Source organism: Triturus cristatus, chromosome 4_1, assembly GCF_964204655.1.
Source record: "Triturus cristatus chromosome 4_1, aTriCri1.1, whole genome shotgun sequence".
Taxonomy (NCBI): Eukaryota; Metazoa; Chordata; class Amphibia; order Caudata; family Salamandridae; genus Triturus; species Triturus cristatus.
In genome coordinates, this window is record NC_140585.1 from 34,254,170 (window position 1) to 34,272,609 (window position 18,440).

General features: G+C 53.9%; 1 protein-coding gene and 1 long non-coding RNA gene across 5 annotated transcripts in view; one reads left to right on the forward strand and one right to left on the reverse strand.

The window, feature by feature from the left end:
• SERPING1 (serpin family G member 1) overlaps positions 1-1,573 on the reverse strand; it is a 142,816-nt gene extending 141,243 nt beyond the window's left edge. Inside the window, exon 1 of one of the 4 annotated variants that reach the window (XM_085651408.1) lies at positions 1,508-1,573. The gene's annotated coding sequence lies outside the window, so the exon portion shown is untranslated. The other 3 variants (XM_085651409.1, XM_085651411.1, XM_085651410.1) reach the window with 3 other exon arrangements.
• The window catches only part of LOC146839384 (uncharacterized), a 34,996-nt gene continuing 16,790 nt past the window's right edge, over positions 235-18,440 (forward strand). Inside the window, exons 1-2 of the long non-coding RNA XR_014981064.1 lie at positions 235-342; positions 11,181-11,289. This is a non-coding gene — a long non-coding RNA (uncharacterized LOC146839384). The remainder of the gene's footprint in view (positions 343-11,180; positions 11,290-18,440) is intronic.

Sequence of the window (18,440 nt, forward strand, 5' to 3'; positions counted from 1 at the left end):
TAGTCTTCATTAGTGCCCCTCCCATCACTAAACTCTATTGTCTGCACAGCTGCACCTCCCATCACCAAACCCTATGGTCTCCACAGCTGGACCTCCCATCACCAAACACTATGGTCTGCACAGCTGCACCTCCCATCACCAAACACTATGGTCTGCACAGCTGCACCTCCCATCACCAGACTCGAGGTCTCCAGAGCTGCACCTCCCATCACCAGACTCGGTAGAGGGCGAGTTGAGATAGGGAGGGGAATGGAGAACAGAGAAGCACTGAGAGGGGGGAGTACAGGGACAGCCGGCTAGAGATTACCACAAACAGCAGGAGAAGACGCTGGGTGGAGTAAGGTAGGAAGAACAGAGAGGGGAGGATGATGAAGGAAAGACAGAGGGAGGGAGGGAGGAAGAACGCAAAGAGGAAAGAACAGTCGAGGTTTGACAATAAACAAGCGATAAAACTGTATATTGACGATGGAGGGAGCGACAGGAGAGAGGGTGAGTGTGAGTGTGAGTGGAGTTGAGGAGCGTGCGGAAGGGACATCTGGGCAGAATGCAAGTGAGGGAGCGCGGGGGAAGAGGAGAGAAAGAGTGGGTCGTGAGCTGATAGGAGAGAGCTGAGGACTCTTACCTGGGCCTGCAAAGAGGGGGGGGGGGTGAGGGTAGAGGGGTCTGGCCGTCCCAGGAGGGGGAGTGGGGTACAAGGAGGGGGAGTGGAGTACAAGAGGGGTCGTGAGTGGAGAGCTGAGGTCTCTGACCTGGGCCTGTGGGGTCCCTTGGGTACTGACCCTGTGCTCTTTGGGCTGGAGACCTGTAGAAGGGGGGCAGGGTAGAGGAGGAGCTGGTCGCCCCAGGAGGGAGAGGGGGGTACAAGAAGGGTCGTGAGGGGAGAGCTGAGGTATTTTACCTGGGCCTGTGGGGTCCCTTGGGTACTGACCCTGTGCTCTCTGGGCTGGAGACCTGCAGAGAGGGGGGGGGGCAGGGTAGAGGTGGGCTGGCCGCTCGGGGGGGGGGGCGGGGTACAAGAAGGGTCGTGAGGGGAGAGCGGAAGTCTCTTACCTGGGCCTGTGGGGATCCCTTTGGTACTGACCCTGTGCTCTCTGGGCTAGAGACCTGCAGAGAGGGGAGGGGGGGGGGGGCAGGGTAGAGGTGGGTTTGCCACTCCGGGAGATGGCGGGGGGGGGGGGGTACAAGAAGGGTCGTGAGGGGAGAGCGGAAGTCTCTTACCTGGGCCTGTGGTGTCCCTTTGGTACTGACCCTGTGCTCTCTGGGCTGGAGACCTGTAGGAGGGGGGCAGGGTAGAGGGGGGCTGGTCGCCCCAGGAGGGGGTACAAGAAGGGTCGTGAGGGAAGAGCTGAGGTATTTTACCTGGGCCTGTGAGGTTCCTTGGGTACTGACCCTGTGCTGGAGACCTGCAGAGAGGGGGGGAGGGGGCAGGGTAGAGGTGGGCTGGCCGCCCCGGGAGGGGGCGGGGGGGTACAAGAAGGTTCGTGAGGGGAGAGCTGAGGTCTCTTACCTGGGCCTGTGGGATCCCTTTGGTAATGAACCTGTGCACTCTATATTGGAGACCTGCAGAGAGAGAGGGGGAGTTGTGTGTGTGTGTGGGAGGAGGGGGGGGGGTCAGGGCAGAGGGGGTTGGCCGGTCCCTGGAAGGGGGAGTTAAAGATTAAGGGAGATTGATTCTCCGATTCCCGTAAATCCCATTGCACAAGTCGGCTGGAAAAACAAGCATGCGGGGGCTTGGCAGGGAGAGGGGGGCTGGCGGGGGCAGCAGGACTAGGAGAGGCCATGAGAGTGGAAGAGACACTGGTGGTACCTGGGAGAGACTATTAGAGTGGAAGAGACACTCGTGGTGGGGGAGAGAGGACCTGGGTGAGGCCATGAGAGTGGAAGAGACACTGGTGGTGGGGAGGCTGGGACCTGGGAGAGGCTATGAGAGTGGAAGAGACACTGGTGGTGGGGGAGAGAGGGCCCGGGAGAGGCTATTGGAGTGGAAGAGACAGTGGTGGTGGGGGAGAGAGGGCCTGGGAGAGATTATGAGCGTGGAAGAGACACTGGTGGTGGGGGAGAGAGGGCCTGGGACGAGGCTATGACAGTGGTGGTGGGGGAGAGAGGACCTGGGAGAGGCCATGAGAGTGGAAGAGACAGTGGTGGTGGGGGAAAGAGGACCTGGGAGAGGCTATGAGAGTGGAAGAGACCCTAGTGGTGGGGGAGAGAGGGCCTGGGAGAGGCTTTGAGAGTGGAAGAGACACTGGTGGTGGGGAGAATAAGACCTGGGAGAGGCTATGAGAGTGGAAGGGACAGTGGTGGTGGGGGAGAGAGGACCTGGGAGAGGCCATGAGAGTGGAAGAGACAGTGGTGGTGGGGAAGAGAGGGCGTGGGAGAGGCTATGAGAGTGGAACAGACAGTGGTGGTGGGGGGATAAGACATGGGAGAGGCTATGAGAGTGGAAGAGAGTGGTGGTGGGGGAGAGAAGGCTTTAGACAGACTATGAGAGTGGAAGAGACAGTGGTGGTGGGGGAGAGAGGGCCTGGGAGAGGCCATGAGAGTGGTAGAGACACTGGTGGTGGGAAGAATAAGACCTGGGAGAGGCTATGAGAGTGGAAGAGACAGTGGTGGTGGGGAGAATAAGACCTGGGAGAGGCTATGAAAGTGGAAGAGACAGTGGTGGTGGGAGAGAGAGGGCCTGGGAGAGACTATGAGAGTGGAAGAGACAGTGGTGGTGGGGGAGAGAGGGCCTGGGAGAGACTATGAGCATGGAAGAGACACTGGTGGTGGGGAAAGAGAGGGTCTGGGAGAGGCTATGAGAGTGGAAGAGACACTGGTGGCGGGGAGGCTGGGACCTGGGAGAGGCTATGAGAGTGGTAGAGACGCTGATGGTGGGGAGGCTGGGACCTGGGAGAGGCTATGAGAGTGGAAGAGACGCTGACGGTGGGGAGGCTGGGACCTGGGAGAGGCTATGAGAGTGGAAGAGACACTGGTGGTGAGGAGGCTGGGACCTGGGAGAGGCTATGAGAGTGGAAGAGACACTGGTGGTGGGGAGGCTGGGACCTGGGCGAGGCCACGAGAGTGGAAGAGACGCTGGTGGTGGGAGAGAGAGAGGGCCTGGGAGAGGCCATGAGAGTGGAAGAGACACTGGTGGTGAGGGGATAAGAGCAGGGAGAGGCCATGAGAGTGGAAGAGACAGTGGTGGTGGGGGAGAGAGGACCTGGGAGAGGCCATGAGAGTGGAAGAGACAGTGGTGGTGGGGGAGACAGGACCTGGGAGAGGCTATGAGAGTGGAAGAGACAGTGGTGGTGGGGGAGAGAGGACCTGGGAGAGGCTATGAGAGTGGAAGAGACAGTGGTGGTGGGGGAGAGAGGGCCTGGGAGAGGCCATGAGAGTGGAAGAGACACTGGTGGTAGGGGATAAGAGCAGGGAGAGGCCATGAGAGTGGATGAGAGAGTGGTGGTGGGGAAGAGAGGACCTGGGAGAGGCTATGAGAGTGGAAGAGACCCTGGTGGTGGGGGAGAGAGGGCCTGGGAGAGCCTTTGAGAGTGGAAGAGACACTGGTGGTGGGGGATAAGAGCAGGGAGAGGCCATGAGAGTGGAAGAGACAGTGGTGGTGGGGGAGAGAAGGCTTGGGACAGACTATGAGAGTGGAAGAGACAGTGGTGGTGGGGGAGAGAGGGCTTGGGAGAGGCTATGAGAGTGGAAGAGACACTGGGGGTGGGGAGGCTGGGACCTGGGAGAGGCCATGAGATTGGAAGAGACACTGGTGGTGGGGAGAATAAGACCTGGGAGAGGCTATGAGAGTGAAAGAGACAGTGGTGGTGGGGAGAATAAGACCTGGGAGAGGCTATGAGAGTGGAAGAGACAGTGGTGGTGGGGGCGAGAGGGCCTGGGAGAGACTATGAGAGTGGAAGAGACACTGGTGGTGGGGAAAGAGAGGGCCTGGGAGAGGCTATGAGAGTGGAAGAGACACTGGCAGTGGGGAGGCTGGCACCTGGGAGAGGCTATGAGAGTGGAAGAGACACTGGTGGTGGGGAGGCTGGGACCTGGGAGAGGCTATGAGAGTGGAAGAGACACTGGCGGTGGGGAGGCTGGGACCTGGGAGAGGCTATGAGAGTGGAAGAGACACTGGTGGTGGGGAGGCAAGGACCTCGGAGAGACTATGAGAGTGGAAGAGACACTGGTGGTGGGGAGGCTGGGACCTGGGAGAGGCTATGAGAGTGGAAGAGACAGTGGTGGTGGGGGAGAGAGAGCCTGGCAGAGACTATGAGAGTGGAAGAGACAGTGGTGGTGGGGAGGCAAGGACCTCGGAGAGACTATGAGAGTGGAAGAGACACTGGTGGTGGGGAGGCTGGGACCTGGGAGAGGCTATGAGATTGGAAGAGACACTGGTGGTGGGGGAGAGAGGGCCTGGGAGAGACTATGAGAGTGGAGGAGACACTGGTGGTGGGGAGGCTGGGACCTGGGAGAGGCTATGAGAGTGGAAGAGACAGTGGTGGTGGGGGGATAAAACCTGGGAGAGGCCATGAGAGTGGAAGAGGCGCTGATGGTGGGGAGAATAATACCTGGGAGAGGCCATGAGAGTGAAAGAGACACTCGTGGTGGGGAGAATATGACCTGGGAGAGGCTATGAGAGTGGAAGAGACAGTGGTGGTGGGGAGAATATGACCTGGGAGAGGCTATGAAAGTGGAAGAGACAGTGGTGGTGGGAGAGAGAGGGCCTGGGAGAGACTGAGAGTGGAAGAGACAGTGGTGGTGGGGAAGAGAGGGCCTGGGAGAGACTATGAGAGTGGAAGAGACACTGGTGGTGGGGGAAGAGAGGGCCTGAGAGAGGTTATGAGAGTGGAAGGGACACTGGTGGTGGGGAGGCTGGGACCTGGGAGAGGCTATGAGAGTGGAACAGACAGTGGTGGTGGGGGAGAGAGGGCCTGGGAGAGACTATGAGAGTGGAAGAGACAGTGGTGGTGGGGGAGAGAGGGCCTGGGAGAGGCTATGAGAGTTGAAGAGACAGTGGTGGTGGGGAGGCTGGGACCTGGGAGATGCTATGAGAGTGGAAGAGACAGTGGTGGTGGGGGGATAAAACCTGGGAGAGGCCATAAGAGTGAAAGAGACACTGGCGGTGGGGAGAATACGACCTGTTAGAGGCTATGAGAGTGGAAGAGACACTGGTGGTGGGGAGGCTGGGACCTGGGACAGGCTATGAGATTGGAAGAGACACTGGTGGTGGGGGAGAGAGGGCCTGGGAGAGACTATGAGAGTGGAGGAGACACTGGTGGTGGGGGAGAGAGGGCCTGGGAGAGGCTATGAGAGTTGAAGAGACAGTGGTGGTGGGGAGGCTGGGACCTGGGAGATGCTATGAGAGTGGAAGAGACAGTGGTGGTGGGGGGATAAAACCTGGGAGAGGCCATGAGAGTGGAAGAGACGCTGATGGTGGGGAGAATAATACCTGGGAGAGGCCATGAGAGGGAAAGAGACACTGGTAGTGGGGAGAATATGACCTGGGAGAGGCTATGAGAGTGGAAGAGACAGTGGTGGTGGGGAGAATATGACCTGGGAGAGGCTATGAAAGTGGAAGAGACAGTGGTGGTGGGAGAGAGAGGGCCTGGGAGAGACTGAGAGTGGAAGAGACAGTGATGGTGGGGAAGAGAGGGCCTGGGAGAGACTATGAGAGTGGAAGAGACACTGGTGGTGGGGGAAGAGAGGGCCTGGGAGAGGTTATGAGAGTGGAAGGGACACTGGTGGTGGGGAGGCTGGGACCTGGGAGAGGCTATGAGAGTGGAACAGACAGTGGTGGTGGGGGAGAGAGGGCCTGGGAGAGACTATGAGAGTGGAAGAGACAGTGGTGGTGGGGGGATAAGACCTGGGAGAGGCCATGAGAGTGGAAGAGACACTTGTGGTGGGGGAGATAGGGCCTGGGAGAGGCATTGAGAGCTGAAGAGACACTTGTGGTGGGGGAGAGAGGGCCTGGGAGAGGCTATGAGAGTGGAAGACACAGTGGTGGTGGGGAGGCTGGGACCTGGGAGAGGCTATGAGAGTGGAAGAGACAGTGGTGGTGGGGGGATAAAACCTGGGAGAGGCTATGAGAGTGGAACAGACAGTGGTGGTGGGGGAGAGAGGGCCTGGGAGAGACTATGAGAGTGGAAGAGACAGTGGTGGTGGGGGGATTAGACCTGGGAGAGGCCATGAGAGTGGAAGAGACACTGGTGGTGGGGGAGAGAGGGCCTGGGAGAGACTATGAGAGTGGAGGAGACACTGGTGGTGGGGGAGAGAGGGCCTGGGAGAGACTATGAGAGTGGAAGAGACACTGGTGGTGTGGAGGCTGGGACCTGGGGGAGGCCATGAGAGTGGAAGAGACACTGGTGGTGGGGAGGCTGGGACCTGGGAGAGGCCATGAGAGTGGAAGAGACAGTGGTGGTGGGGAGGCTGGGACCTGGGAGAGGCTATGAGAGTGGAAGAGACGCTGATGGTGGGGAGACTGGTACCTGGGAGAGGCTATGAGAGTGGAAGAGACACTGGTGGTGGGGAGGCTGGGACCTGGGAGAGGCCATGAGAGTGGAAGAGACTGGGAGAGTCTGTGGTGGATGGGAGGCTGATACTGTAGGAAGCTGGCTTTTTATGTGGTAGTGCCAATGTAAGGGCACACCATGCACAAAGCACAGATGACATTTATTGAGGTACAGCGCTTAAATTAATTCTCCCACGTGCTCTTTTTGTGGTAGTTGTCGGAAGGTGGAATCTGACTGCATGGTTTCCCCCACTTTTTTCCCCACTTGTTTTGCTGGTTTTCGACTTAGACTGACTGGGACTCTTCTAATCAGGACCCCAGTCTATCTGCTTTCTCCCTTAAATTGATCACAAGTACTTTAGGTACACTCCAGATTGGATTCTGGGGTACCCTTATAAGTCCCTAGTATATGGTATACTTTGTACCCAGGGAATAGGTACCCCAGAGGCCTACCAGGGGCTGCAGCATGTAATATGCCACCCCTGGGAAGCCCTCCAAAATGACACCACAGGTCTGCTACTGTAGCCTGGGTAAGGTGGTGTATGCACCCCTTACTGAGATGTAGGTTCACTATATCACTCCATATCACTGCACATGTAAACCTATCAGTCACCCCTATGGCAGGCCCCAACAATCCTGAAGGCAGGGTGCTGGGTCTTATGTGAGAGGGTGCCCATGCATGAGCAGAGCCCCTCTGCAGCTTTTGGAACCTTTATTCCGGGGTTGTTTGTGATGCAGCCAGACCATATACTCTTAAGTATATTATAACCAAACAATAGATGCTAACTTTGGAATGGCTGCATGGAAACATGTCGTGTTTGGTGTCAAACACCTTGGAATCATACCCCCACACCAGTAACTGGTGTGGGAGTATGATCCCACCCTTCTAGAGGGAAAGACATGACAACACCAGTATACCCAGTACCAGCTAACAGAGCCTGGCATCACAAAATGGATGCTGCCAGCCACAGACACGAGTCTGCCCTCCTGCTGCTGGATGAAACTCAAGCAGGGGAGGCCTGGACAATAGGTTTCCTGCCACAGGGAGGTGTCACCACCTCCCAGACAGGCTTTAGTGTATTCGGGCTGGGTGGGTGCACTCCAAGAGTACTTTGAAGTTCAGCACTGGGGGCACATTTGGTGTCCCTGTGCATAGTCCAGCTCAAACCGGTTGCAGGGGCTACCAGCCCCTGCTCTGGCGCGAAACTGGACAAAGGAAATGGGTGTAGCCACCCCTCTTTCCTGACCCTCCCATAAGTGAGTCACTAGAGTTTGTCCAACCCCTTCCTTGGGTATAAGAAAGGAACCCCTGGCTACAGGACTTTAGATTACACCTGGACGAAACTCTTTTACTGAATCCTGGAACTTCGACGATCTACATTGAACTAGATGATGGAAGAATCTCCCTTGGAGTAAAAGAGTGACTCCTCTGCAAGGCAGGCACCAAAAACGCATCTGTCCGGTTTGCATCTCCGAAGCTCCCGCCAGACTCCGAAGAATTTTGCAACACAGGAGGTGGGTTTCCGTGGTCTCTGAGGTCGATCTGTGCACTCAGCAATTCTGAGGCCTGTATCCCTTGTGGAAGACCGAGCAGCCCAAACCCCTGGACACCGCGACCATTTGCAGAGGCATCAGCTTTCCAGCAACTCCTGCCGCTGAGCTTTGGGTTACTTGTAGCCCTGACCACGAGCAGCATTTGCACTGAAGATTGCCCGCTTACACTCCACGAGTGTTCCGTGAGCTGGCCCTTTGTGTTTTCTCTCGAGGTCCCTTTGCGATCCCTAGACTTCTAATTGGGCTCACCTGGTTGCTCCAGACGTGCCCCAACTCTCCATTGCTCGGGGAGTCCCCAGGACCTTGCTGGTCTGCACCGAAGCATCTTTTCTCTTCCTGCTTGGTTTGCTGTTGCCAAGGCTTGTTGGGTCCAATCTGGGCACTGACACCGCAGCACTCAACATCCTTTGTGGGACAGCTCGAATCCATCTCCTGGTTGTCGTCGATGCCTCCTGGGCCTCGTGGCTGCAGAGTCAAGCTTCATCTCTTCGCACCTGAAACATCCGACATCGGTCGGCATTCGTCTATCGTGCCCCTAGTCACTGGCAAATGACCCAGACTCTGTCCCCTCTGCTTTCAGGTTCTTCTGATCTTCTATCCAGGCTTGGATCACACCGGACACTTTTCTACTTCCCGGCAGCAGCACTTTGCAGCAGGTCGCCATTGAAATCAACAACGATTCCCGACACCATTTGACACCTATGCACCCGGCTTCACTGGGTGAGGTAACTCAAGTACTTCGGTGCTCCCGTAGGTGTTGGCCCTAGAACCCCTAAGTCTGAAGGGGTTTGCTCAAAGTCCTCTCCTAAGTGTCCTTAACTTCTAAAATTCCAACCACGACTTTCCCATAGAATAGTACAAGGCTTGCGGCTGTGTTCTCACACTGCACATGTCCCCCGTGGGTCTCCTGGGTCACTACCTTGGGTGGTTCCTTGGGGTCCCAGCGATTCTACGTGCTCTAGGCGCTGTGTCTAGTCAAGTCGTGGTTCTTATACCACTTTCTTAATATATGGTTTGGTCCGCCCCTAGGGCCTATTGTATATTGTGCTTTTTACTGTCGTTTTAGAACTGTATTATTGTGTATCTTGGACTCTAATCTCATAAAGAGATTAGTGGTGAGTGTTTAGAAATAAAGACATATTTTATATATACACCATGTGTGGTTCTCCTTTCATGTAGTGATTCAAGAGGTTATAATCTGGTAAACCAAGCTGCTTTACACTCCTTCAAGACTTAGCCTGAAGGCTGCTCTCCATAGCTACCACTAGGATAGCTTTCAATAAAGGTTGTCTTTAAACCTATCATCAATAAGGGTTGTTTGGACTGGTGCAAGGTGCCCACTATAACTAGTGGACAGCATATACCAGGCCTACTTCTCACAGTAGTGTATTCAAGCAGTTTAGGCTTAACATAGAGGAGTGTTAAGCATGTGTTGTGCACCCAGAGTCAATAAATGAGACACACACTCAAGAAGAAACTTGAAACCAATTTAGAAAAAATAACACTGATTTTTTTATAATTTTAGTCACCAAGATCATCGGAATCAGGTAAGCACTTAAGTCTTAGCGCCAGGACACCCAAGGGTAATCGCGCGCTCTAGAAGTGCAAATAACATAACTCTTTCGGAGTTATAGATTTTTGTAGTATTAGCAAAAATACACTCCAATAACGGTTAAGAGGTTTGAGCCTAGAAAGCAGTTATGTTATCCTATGGGAGAAACATTCACTGCATACATATACTTACGAGCGGTTCTTGAGGGTGCCCTTTGGAACTTAAGCTGCTTAGGGGCCATGGTCCAAGAATCCAGCAGCACTGTAGTTTTACCTGTCCTGGGCAGACCGGGTGCAGAGGTGCTGGTCGCGTTGGTATGCTCGAGCGCTGCACGGTAAAGTCAATGGAAAAAGTACCTGAAAAAAGAATGGCTGCAAGGGGGGGGACTTGGGGACAAGTCCGGCAGAACCCAAAGGGGGGGCTCAGCTCTTGAGGGTCTCTGGAGCACAGGGACACAGCTATGGGGAGTCTGAGAGAGATTATGAGAGTGGAAGAGCTTGCGAGAGACTGTGGCTGTGGGGAGACTGGGACTAAAGAAAGACTAAGAGTGGAAGAGACTGGGAGTAACTGTGGCGGTCGGAGGCTGGGAGTGGTTGCCATGTCTTGGGATGCTACCTTTACAAAAGCTTTGTCCGTGTATTAACCGGTGCCTCTTGCTTTGGACTCACATTTTAACTCCTGAATATCCTGCTTTTGCCCAGTTCACGCCCTCAGGGGAGAGGAGCGTCTTCTTCTTTAACTGCTGCCTGTTGCCCCCCAAGGTTCATGCTCACTGCCTAATCCTTCCTGTACTGCCGTCTGCATATATTATATTCAGGGCCACTGGAATTATGTGGCAGGAGAGGGCCAAATTATGCGGCAGGGTTGAGTAAATTACGTGGCAAGAAAAGGCAAATTATGCAGCAAAATGCTGCACATTTTGTAACAGTGTTACTTCATTATGTTGTCATATCTCCACTTAGTAACACTGTCTGGGCATTGGCTGCACCGCATCAGTACCAGTTTAACATCCAAATATAGCAATAAACATCAGAAAGATGACCAGCCCAGCTTTGCAAAGAGCCTTCCACTGAGCAGCAACACGTGTCACTTTTTTTTAGTAACGTTTGAAGCATTTGTGCTAGAAACAACTGTTTTTGTTCAAATCTGCAGATTATGTGGCAGGTGATGAATTATGTAGAAATTGCAGCAAATTTAAAACTATGTGGAAATCACTGCAGCCGCTCAATCGCATAATTCCAGGGGCCCTGAGTATATTGTAGAGGAAACCTCTAGAGACACATATAAAGGAACCCTTAACAACAGGTGCCTGCAAAGCTAAGGCGGTGAGACGCGCATGCTCAGTTATGTAATGGATTCATACTTATCCCCCCGAGTTTCCTTGTATTCACCTGCAGTGGATTCTGGGGACCCTGGAAGATAAGGACATTGTTAAAGTTATTCTATGAAGAAAGGAACACTGTCTAAAGTTAAGCTATAAATGTTTGTTCTTTACTAAGGATCTGAAGACTCCTGAATTGATTCTTGGTGTTGGTAATCCTCTGTGCCTGTCCGTCAGCCCGTTTCACGTGTGTTTCTTCCGTTTAGTGATGAGAATAAGGAAGATACGGTTGCAGAGGCCACCTGCGAAGGACGATTTAATTCCTGAGTTTGAAAACTTATACAATCTTCCTGACTTGGAAACCAGGTATTCAAAGTGAGTGGAGTTATGGGTACCCAAAACTACTGATAGGAATATATCCCATTAAACCCCACTAACCTGCTTCTTTTCCCTGGAGAAAAACTGAAGAGGCCCAACCCTGTCTTGTACATAGAGTAGAATTCTTAGTGGGAACTTATAGGTACGGAAGAGAAGCACAGGAGATTGTAAGTTGCGTTGGAGAATAGGATTCTGATTTTCATTGCTTTACATTATTTCCTTCTCTTCTTCGGTTGGTACACAGAAGGAAGAAGGTCTGAGGAGTACGGAAGAGGTTTATTCTTTTTCCTCAATCCCATTCCCCTTTCCCCTGAAGACTGATTCTGTCTGGAGTGCAATCGGTGTTCACACTGTGGTATTTGGGTGGTGTTTGGGTGGTGTTTGTGACTGGCCTCTCACTCCTATAGGATCACACACCCAAGCAGGTTGGTGCTCTGTTGTTACAGAATGAGAGCCCATGTATACTATCCTGGCCGAGCGAGATCGAATCTCAGAACCTGTCTTTAGCTGAAGTAATCAGTTTATTGGTAGCCTTACAGACTGATACCAGGTATTCACGTCAGTCTGTTCAACCGTCTAAATCAGAAACACAACAACTTTCACACTCTTACACTTATTACATCAGAAGAAAGTGAGGCTGCAGGTGGGAGTGTGGGTTCAACCCTAGAAGTTCACGTAGGTACTCCTCACACAGTCTCTTTAGCACCTCGAGAACACTTCTTTGGGGAGTCAGCTAAGTTAGCTATCTTCTTAAACCAGTGGCAGTTACATTTTATGAGTAAACCTGCTTATTTCCCAGACACTCAGTCCGGGGTTGCTTCTATACTCCCCTGTCGGAGGGGCTCCGCTGCTCCATGGTCCATTCCATTCGTTGCCAGGGGTGACCCCCCTTCCTATAATGATACCAAATGTATTGAAGAGCAGAAGAATCTCTTTGATAAACATATGTCTATGCAATCTGTAGATACAGAGTTGTATAATCTAAAACAAGGCGCATGGCCCTCATCAGTTAGCTGACCACTTTTAACCAAGTCTTCGCTGAATCTGGGTGGCCAGAAGAAAAAAGAGCCTCGCTTTTTTATCGGGGATAGGGGATCAATTGACTTATTGGGACAAGTAGTCAGTCCTCTGTTGGTGATAGAATTGGATCACCGTTTATTGGAAAGAAAAACGGTTTGTGGTAGAACCGATCAGAGGATAGCGCACATTAGGGGAAAGAGATCCAAACCGAAAGTGAAACAAAAAGGTAGTCTCCGCAACAATGAGGAAGAGAGAAATGCCGCAGCCCAGTAGTTACTGAGACCCAACGTGTAGGGATCAGGGTCTGAGGGTCTTCAAAGAACTTGCCAATTCTAAGCTTGAGGATTCTATGCGTCGTCATCTTCGTGAACCTGTACAACTAGAGAGGGTACCTTATAAAAATATCTCCATAGATATAGATTCTGGGACGACTGGAAATGTTATGCATCTTCTTTTGCTAAAGAGTTAGTACCCCGGTTTTTGAAATGGCAAAGTGCGAACGACACGTGCTCTTGACGGAAGGGCGATTTTGCAGGTCCTGTTGTCACTCACGTGATTCTGTTAACTATGACAATTTTTCAAGATCCCCAAAGTACAACTTTGATTTGATTTCTGGCATTTTCTGCATCCCAATTTCAAGCAATACTTGGAATCTCTTGCTTATACCATCATAATCCTGCTATAGATTGGACTTCAAGCATTTAACATTCTTGTCTCCCTAGTATTAGAATTATGAATGTGTCTATGCTCCTTTTTGAAAACTGTCACTTTTAGAAAAATATTTCTTAATGCACTGATATAATCTGATGCACTTCGGTAAAACGCTCCTGCATGCTCATGACATACCCTTCTTTTAAGCCTTTTATGCGTTTGTTGAAGAAGTCTTTAAAAATGAGGGTGTTCTTAAAGTTAGGTGTTGCAGGACACCCTCGTTTCACTTTCTTTATCTTCAGTTATGTTGTAAATAAATAAATGCCCTTTTATTTGATTTTATTCTGAATGCAGTGCCCTCTCCAGTAAACAGCTGTCCAGTGCTGCTGTTCAGCAGTGTCAGGAGGGCAGTGCTTTGAGTATCACTGGGTTAGAGTCGAGGACCCGGATTTAGAGGTGGGAGCCATGGAATGCAGCCCCAAAATGCTCTCAGCGACTCACGGTCACTCATCCCAAATGCCCACCTTCTGTCCCCCACAGCAGGCCGCTCTCGTCGGATACAGCACCGCCACACACACCTGGACATGTAACCCCTTACATATACCATTGCAGTGACTAGAAGTTCAGCCCACTCATAAGTCGCCCGGTGTCCCCCCCCCCTGGATTTCCCGAATGCTGAAACACTGCACCAAATGTTGACAGCAGGTAAAACTGCAAAGGTAAACGGCTGCTTTGGTACTCCCGAGCCGTTTTCCAAGCTCCCACCGGCCCCCACTGGCCCCCCCAGCCGAGGTACGGGGGCAGCATGCATCACTCTCTCCATGCGCCCCAGACATTTACTTCAGCACTGTAAGTGTTAACTTCTCCCATCTCACGTTGCGTTCATTAAAATGTCGTTTCACAATGCATTCTGGTACTTGCAGTCTTGATATTTTCATTACAAACAGGTGTTGAAGTTCGGGAAGGAAGAGGGCTGGTGATCTCAGCACACCACCCTTTTTCTTGACAAAGTGTCACTAGAGGCTGGTAAACGTGGCACAGAGGCGCACTGCACACGGAGACGAGCGACACAGATACCTCTGGACTTGGCAGATCTACAGGGGCCTCTGCTGCTTGTGTGATCAGACTAAGAAACCGAAAGTAGAGGAAGAAAGGGCTCTAGGTCACTGCCTCTCTGCTGCCCTCCTCCCCTCCTCTGGGTTTCCCCTTCTGTTGCAACACCAGGCGGGTCCTGCCCCTTCCTCCCACCCTCAGAGGGCCCGAGAGGAATGCACAGAGCGTTGGCAGAGCCAGATGTTTACCAGAGAGAAGCAAACATCACCATGGTCTGTCTCCAGGCCTCAGAGTCCATCCTGAGAGAAAACACCATGAGAGCCAGAGAGGAGCCTGGTGTGCTGTGGGCCTGGAAGGGAGAGGGAGGCCTCCCATCTGTACACAGCAGAGGCCAAGACTCGCTCACTGATGGCACTCACTGTGGGTCGGGCAGGCTGCAGCCCTGCCTGCTCCTGTAGTGAGTCTCACTGACTGCTGCAGCACTGCTCCTCCTGTAGTGAGTCTCACTCACTGCTGCATCCCTGCTCCTCCTGTAGTGAGTCTCAGTCACTGCGGGTGGCACAGGCTGCAGTCCTGCTCCTCCTGTAGGGAGTCTCCCTCACTGCTGCAACCCTGCTCCTCCTGTAGTGAGTCTCACTCCCTGCAGGTGACACAGGCCGCAGCCCTGCTCCTCCTGTAGTGAGTCTCACTCACTGCTGCATCCCTGCTCTTCCTGTAGTGAGTCTCACACACAACAGGAGGCATAGGCTGCAGCTCTGCTCCTCCTGTAGTGAGTCTCACTCCCTGCAGGTGACACAGGCCACAGCCCTGCTCCTCCTGTAGTGAGTCTCACTCACTGCTGCATCCCTACCTCTCCTGTAGTGAGTCTCACTCACTGCGGGTGGCACAGGCTGCTACCCTGCGCCTCCTGTAGTGAGTCTCACACACTGCAGGTGGCACAGACTGCAGTCCTTCTCCTCCTATAGTGAGTCTCGCTCACTGCAGGTGGCATAGGCTGCAGCTCTGCTCCTCCTGTAGTGAGTCTCACTCCCTGCAGGTGACACAGGCCACAGCCCTGCTCCTCCTGTAGTGAGTCTCACTCACTGCTGCATCCCTGCTCCTACTGTAGGGAGTCTCTCTCCCTGCAGGTGACACAGGCCGCAGCCCTGCTCCTGCTGTAGTGAGACTCACTCACTGCCGCAGCCCTGCTCCTCCTGTAGTGAGTAACACTCCCTGCAGGTGACACAGGCCGCAGCCCTGCTCCTCCTGTAGTGAGTCTCCCTAACTGCTGCAACCCTGCTCCTCTTATAGTGAGTCTCACCCACTGCGGGTCGGGCAGGCTGCATCCCTGTTCCTCTTATAGTGAGTCTCACTCACTGCGGGTGGCACAGGCTGCAGCCCTGCTCCTCCTGTAGTGAGTCTCACTCACTGCCGCAGCCCTGCTCCTCCTGTAGTGAGTCTCACTGACTGATGCTGCCCTGCACCTCCTGTAGTGAGTCAGTCACTGCAGGTGGCACAGACTGCTGCTCGGCTCCTCCTGTGAGTCTCACTCACTGCGGGTGGCATAGACTGCAGGCCTGCTCCTCCTGTAGTGAGTCTCACTCCCTGCAGGTGACACAGGCTGCAGCCCTGCTCCTCCTATAGTGAGTCTCACTGACTGCAGCAGCCCTGCTCCTCCTGTAGTGAGTCTCACTGACTGCTGCAGCCCTGCTCCTCCTGTAGTGAGTCTCACTCACTGCGGGTGGCACAGGCTTCAGTCCTGCTCCTCCTATATGGAGTCTCGCTCACTGCAGGTGGCATAGGCTGCAGCTCTGCTCCTCCTGTAGGGAGTCTCACTCCCTGCAGGTGACACAGGTCACAGCCCTGCTCCTCCTGTAGTGAGTCTCACTTACTGCGGGTGGCACAGGCCGTAGCCCTGCTCCTCCTATAGTGAGTCTCCCTGCAGGTGACACAGGTCGCAGCCCTGCTCCTCCTGTAGTGAGTCTCACTCTCTGCCGGAGGCACAGGCCACAACCTTGCTCCTGTAGTGAGTCTCACTCCCTGCGGGTGACACAGGCCGCAGCCCTGCTCCTCCTGTAGTGAGTTCCACTCCCTGCAGGTGACACAGGCCGCAGTCCGGCTCGACCTATAGTGAGTCTCTCACTGCGAGTGGCACAGGCCGCAGACCTGCTCCCCATGTAGTGAGTCTCACTCACTGCTGCATCCCTGCTCCTCCTGTAGTAAGTCTCACCCACTGCGGGTGGCACAGGCTGCTGTCCTGCACCTCCTGTAGTGAGTCACACTCACTGCAGGTGACACAGGCCACAGCCCTGCTCCTCCTGTAGTGAGTCACACTCACTGCAGGTGACACAGGCCGCAGCCCTGCTCATCCTGTAGTTAGTCTCACTCCCTGCAGGTGACACAGGCTGTAGCCCTGCTCCTCCTATAGTGCGTCACACTCCCTGCAGGTGACACAGGCCGCAGTCCGGCTCGTCCTATAGTGAGTCTCTCACTGCGAGTGGCACAGGCCGCAGACCTGCTCCTCATGTAGTGAGTCTCACTCACTGCTGCATCCCTGCTCCTCCTGTAGTGAGTCTCACCCACTGCGGGTGGCACAGGCTGCTGTCCTGCACCTCCTGTAGTGAGTCTCACTCCCTGCAGGTGACACAGGCCGCAACCCTGCTCCTTCTATAGTGAGTCACACTCCCTGCAGGTGACACAGGCCACAGCCCTGCTCCTCCTGTAGTGAGTCTCACCGACTGCTGCTGCCCTGCATGTCCTATAGTGAGTCTCAGACACTGCAGGTGGCACAGACTGCTGCTCTGCTACTCCTGTAGTGAGACTCCCTCACTGCTGCAACCATGCTCCTCATATAGTGAGTCTCACTGTGGGTGGCACAGCCTGCATTCCTCCTCCTCCTGTAGTGAGTCTCACTGACTAATGCAGCCCTGCTCCTCCTGTAGTGAGTCTCACATCCTGCAGGTGACACAGGCCGCAGCCCTGCTCCTCCTGTAGTGAGTCTCACTCCCTGCAGGTGACACAGGCCGCAGCCCTGCTCCTCCTGTAGTGAGTCTCACTGACTCCTGCAGCACTGCTCCTCCTGTAGTGTGTCTCACTCACTGCTGCAACCCAGCTTCTCTTATAGTGAGTCTCACTGTGGGCGGCACAGACTGCAGGCCGCCTCCTCCTATAGTGCGTCACACTCCCTGCAGGTGACACAGGCCGCAGTCCTGCTCGTCCTATAGTGAGTCTCTCACTGCGGGTGGCACAGGCCGCAGACCTGCTCCTCATGTAGTGAGTCTCACTGACTGCTGCAGCACTGCTCCTCCTGTAGTGAGTCTCACCCACTGCGGGTGGCACAGGCTGCTGTCCTGCACCTCCTGTAGTGAGTCTCACTGACTGCTGCAGCACTGCTCCTCCTGTAGTGAGTCTCACTGACTGCTGCAGCACTGCTCCTCCTGTAGTGAGTCTCACTCACTGCTGCATCCCTGCTCCTCCTGTAGTGAGTCTCACTCACTGCGGGTGGCACAGGCTGCTACCCTGCGCCTCCTGTAGTGAGTCTCACTCACTGCAGGTGGCACAGACTGCTGCTCTGCTCCTCCTGTAGTGAGTCTCACTCACTGCGGGTGGCACAGACTGCAGTCCTGCTTCTCCTATAGTGAGTCTCGCTCACTGCAGGTGGCATAGGCTGCAGCTCTGCTCCTCCTGTAGTGAGTCTCACTCCCTGCAGGTGACACAGGCCACAGCCCTGCTCCTCCTGTAGTGAATCTCACTCACTGCTGCATCCCTGCTCCTCCTGTAGTGAGTCTCACTCACTGCGGGTGGGGCTGGCCGCAGCCCTGCCTCAATCTCACTCACTGTGGGTGGCACAGACTGCAGCCCTGCTCCTCCTGGAGGGAGTCTCCCTCACTGCTGCAACCCTGCTTCTCTTATAGTGAGTCTCACTGCGGGTGGCACAGACTGCAGGCCTCCAACCTCCCGTTCCTTGCAAAAACATTGGAGAAATGCGTTCTCCACCAACTCAACAAACACATTGATGAGTTCAGCCTCCTCGACACCTTTCAATCAGGATTCAGGAAAGGCTGTAGCACGGAAACAGCTATGCTCAATGTCTCTGACGATATTCACAAGGCTTTAGATGAAGGTGATGCCTTCCTACTCATCCTTATTGACCTATCTGCGGCATTCGACACAGTAAATCATCCAGCGCTTCTGGAGACCATGTCGAAGCGCTCCGGCATCAATGGCACAGTACTAAAATGGTTTACCTCCTTCCTTCAACACCGCTCGCAACAAATTAGAATCAACTCCTGTCTCTCGAAGCCAACAAAAGTCACACTTGGGGTCCCGCAAGGCTCGATCCTCTCCCCGGCCCTCTTGAATCTTTTCATGGAGACCCTCACAATCTTCTTGAAAAAAGCTGGAGTGAATTACCACCTTTACGCTGATGACACCCAAATCTATTT